The following is a 4,505-nucleotide window of genomic DNA, read 5'->3' as shown; positions in this document are numbered from 1 at the left end:
ATTGGACATGATCCGCTCTCAAGGATCACTGCATGGAGTTAGTGCAACTGATCATAAGTAATCCTTGAGTAAAGGCGAGTATCATTGTGTCCTTTGACCTGAGATGCATATTGGATCTGGTTTTTCATCAAGTCTGATAACTTGACTCTCTTCTTTGTTTTTCGGTAACACGATGACGTAAAAGAAAGAGCTCAGATATCATACGAGATGTCAACAAGGATGTATGCAGTCAAGATGGGATTTGTTCCTCTTATGTGTTGAGAGTTTAGATGTCTAAGGCCTGTTAAGTTAAATCATTGAGAGAATGATCACTCTGTGTCTCTTCGATTTAACAGGACATCTAGTAACAAAGGGATGTAATGATAAGACTTACCTATATCATATCAAGTATGGACTTGAAGGGGATGATGTTATTGAATGGCACTTAGTCAAACACACTAGGGGTGGTGACCTGTTGTTAGGCGGTATTCACCATTAGCATTAACTTCTTATGAGTCACGTGCAAGTGGGAGATTGTTGGAATACCATATGCCCGAGACACATAATTAGGTTAATGCGGCTAGCCGTGTTTGATCCAAGTCGGGTCATACCCAATAACGAGTTAGACACACACCAATTATATATTTGTTAAGATAAGATCTATAAAACAAATACAGAACACGATACATTCAGAAAATCGGGTTTCTGAATATTTACTTGAAAGTGTTAAATAAATTAATTGGTTAATTTATTTATTCAAATAATTATTATTGGAATAATTATTTAACTATGTATTCTTTTATAAAATGGTTTATAAAAGATGGGGTGTTTATATATTTTATAAAGTATAAAATAAATAAAATAAAAAAAAAAAAAAAAAAAAAAAAACATTATTGGGGCCGGTTTTAGGGTGGGCCCCACACCCCATATTTTGGTCAAATTCTTGTCATAAGGTGGAGTGTATTTTACTTATCTAAATACCTAACACCATGTGCATGTGATGGCATGTGATGATGAGAAAAAAAAAAAATCATGATCAAAATAAAAACAACTTTCAAGTAACATAAACTATAGACAACTCTTCCTATTTTCTTTCAAGTTCACGGCCAAAAAGAGAAAAGGAAAGGGCTCGGGTTTTACGTGTTCAAGCTTCCTAGCATAGCTCGGTGTGTGTTGGAGGCTCGGGGTATATTCCGTTTGAGGGTTTTCCTTTGAAAGTCTAGCATTCACATCATCATCTTCTTCAACCTTCCACTAAACTCTTAAAGGGTTAAGATTGTAAGTGTTTATATGCTTTGATAGTTTAGTTATTCCCGTATCATTTGATCCTTGCTTCGGGTTTCTAGTAAATAGATTATTGGTAATCTTAATACTTGAATGAACTAGGTTGTTCATGAACATATCTTATATAAACTTGTAAGATATACATATATAAACATATGGATAGATATGTTTAGTTTGTAAATATCACGCTTCCGCCTTAATTGTGATTAGTTAAATGGTTAACTAAGCTTGTAAATTCCATAGAAACCCAACAGTCATATGTTTTTGACAAGTAAGATGGACACGTCACCAATTATATAACGGAGTTAGTACTCCGTTAGTTGCGAACTGGTGGAAGAAACAATGTTTAAGTTGGGACCATTGCCAGCCAAAATGAAAGTTGGAAACAGTGCCGACAAAAATGCAATAGTTGGGACCAATAATAAAAATTTTCCATTATATAATAATTGAATTAGTTTGTGTAGCTAAAACAAACCCACATATCCACGTACAATATGTATAATTTATACACAAGGACCAATACGCTAAATTGACTTGATACAACCTTGTTTGAGTTTATATAACCAAAATGTATCCGCAAATATGAAATTCATACGTTACCGGATATTGAGTCCAAATCATGAGCTGCGACTTCATGCTCAAGGAAATGCCATTTGCCATAGCCTCAAGGATCGTTATAAGATTTGATCACAGTGTAGAAATTTGGTGCCGATTTCCATACACGAACAAACATAAAAAATTGCATACATATATCAAGAGGAGCAGAGCAATCATGGTGGATATTTAACAGTACAAAACATATGAAAGATTAACAAACATGGTGAATAACAATACAATGCGGAAGAGTAAGTGTCGCTATTTGATGTATTCAACTTCATTCATAATCATATTTCAAAAATAGCCATAATTTAATGAGATTAGAGTTGAATATAGTCTTCCATTTCAGATTTGATGTGTCTGTATATGATATATCCAACTCTTTATTGTAATGAAAACTATAGTTGGTGCATTTAAATTTATTAAACTTGTTTTCCAATTTATAAATAGTATTGTTTTCCTGAATTTTTTAAATAAAAAATTTAATGTTGAATTACCGAAAACAAGTACCGTCGCTTTGTCGTCTTTAGAAGTGCACACCTAAAAGGTCTTTACAATAGTTGTCAGTAATATGTCAATAAATGTAGCTGCCAATGATCCTTTGATAAGTTCATTCGATAATTATACCAAAAGAAATTACCCCCTAGAAAATTTGAATAGGTCGGTAGAGGTGCACAATGAAACCAGTAAGCATTAACTGACTTGAACTGAAACAAATCATAACTAATAATATTGGAACTGGAATTTATTGGAACTAATATGATAGAGGTGCACAATGTATGTATGTGTCACACCCCAATCTACGGTGGAACATGCTAGGGTACGTCAATATTTGTATCATAGCTCAAAAACACTAAAACAATATAAGATGTCAATATATAAATTAATTCATTCATAATTAAAGTACACAATGAATTAAAAGAAAATACAAAAACTGATATATCTTTATTTATTATCTCCACTTCGATTCACTTGATATAACAACCTGCATTATGCGTAAAAATAATTTGTCAACACATTTTGTGTAACATCCTAAATTTGTAATAATAAATAAAAGAAGTCTATGATTTAGAAACGTGTGTTAATATTTAATTAATATAAGTAGAGAAAAGAATATGGATTTCGAATAATTAAGATGGATCAAGGGATGAGATGGGCCTTAGGTCCATGGGCTTTAAAGAGTATAAATACTCTCTTAAACCACTCTAAAACCCTAAACCTCATTTCATATTTCCATAATCTCTACACACTCAAAACACACACACACCTACACTTGCTATTGCGGTCGAGATAGAGAAAGGAAAGGAGAAGCGAGATCGAGCTTTGATTCAAGATAAATCTTCAATATCAAGATAGATACAAGATTTAAGTTTCATAACCAAGCTAACCGAGACCAAACGAACACGTAAAGGTATGTTCTTGATCTTAAAGTTTATGTTTTAATAAACGGTTGTCCTTGAAACTTAAAACTAGAGTAGATCGGCTATAAATGAAACTTAAAGTAGCAAACTTGATGTTAAATGGACTAAACGAATTTATACTTATGGACGGTTCATAAAATGAACCCTAGATCTTGTTTTGGACGTTTTCATGCTTAAAGGTCCAAACTTTGTGACCTTTCGGGCCAAGTTTAAGTCTAGAACGGTTAAGGAAACATTTGTAAGTCTATGCCGAGCCATGACAAGGTGTTAAGGCTAAGACGGATATGGGATAATGACGTTAAAGACCAAACCGTGACCCTTTAGGGTCAGGTCGATCGATTACAACCCTACAGGTCGCATGTAAGGGCCCAGACTCGATTACTTGTGTAAACTCGCTTACACTTGGAGTCGCATACAATGATAAGTCGCATACATTGGACTTAGTTATTTCCAAACCCGCTTACAAGGCCAATAGTCGCATACTTGGCTAGCTCGATTACAATGGATATCGCATACATGTATGCTCTCATACAACTTGTGCACTCGTTTACATTCCAAGTCGAATACAAGGAATGTCGCACACAATAAAGTCGCTTAGAACGAAAATCGCTTACAAGGACTTAACAAAATTTATATATGACTCGCTTACTTTATAGATTCGATTACAAGAGGAACTCGCTCACATACAAACTCTCAATCAATGACTCGAGTACAATATGGATCGCATACAATGGTCCGATTATGATGTGCGTAAAGTGGTATATAAAAATTTAGCAAATAATGACCAAGCACAACGAGTAATAAAAACCTAGAATACCCTAAACCAAACCACTAGCAACAGGCAAGTGAACCTATCGGGTGTAGAATAGCTATGGGAAGACCGGGAATATCAAACCCTAGAGACACTTATTAAATTAACGAGACTAGTTCTAAAAGCTAATTTAAAGTAAGAATTAAGAAAATATATATTTTTGGATTTTTTTTATTTATTTTATTTTAAAAACTAATAATTAATTAAACTAATTACTTAATTAAATTAAATTAAACTAGAAAATTAAATTACCGAATAAGACTTTAGCAAATTCAAATGAGAGCAAGAGTTACCCAGGCAAGGAATCTGAATTGTGACGACTCGGGCTTTTATCAGTTACGGGAAAATGCTATGGGAACCGGGAATCTAACGATTTGAAGCTCTAGGAAACTTAATGGATCCTTAATCACTCT

The sequence above is a fragment of the Bidens hawaiensis genome, unplaced genomic scaffold, assembly GCF_021521415.1.
Source record: "Bidens hawaiensis isolate Kalapana, Puna unplaced genomic scaffold, B.hawaiensis_p1.1 tig00036303_1, whole genome shotgun sequence".
In the NCBI taxonomy this organism is placed as follows: Eukaryota; Viridiplantae; Streptophyta; class Magnoliopsida; order Asterales; family Asteraceae; genus Bidens; species Bidens hawaiensis.
The sequence above is the reverse complement of the archived record's forward strand: the minus strand, read 5'-3'. Positions refer to the sequence as shown.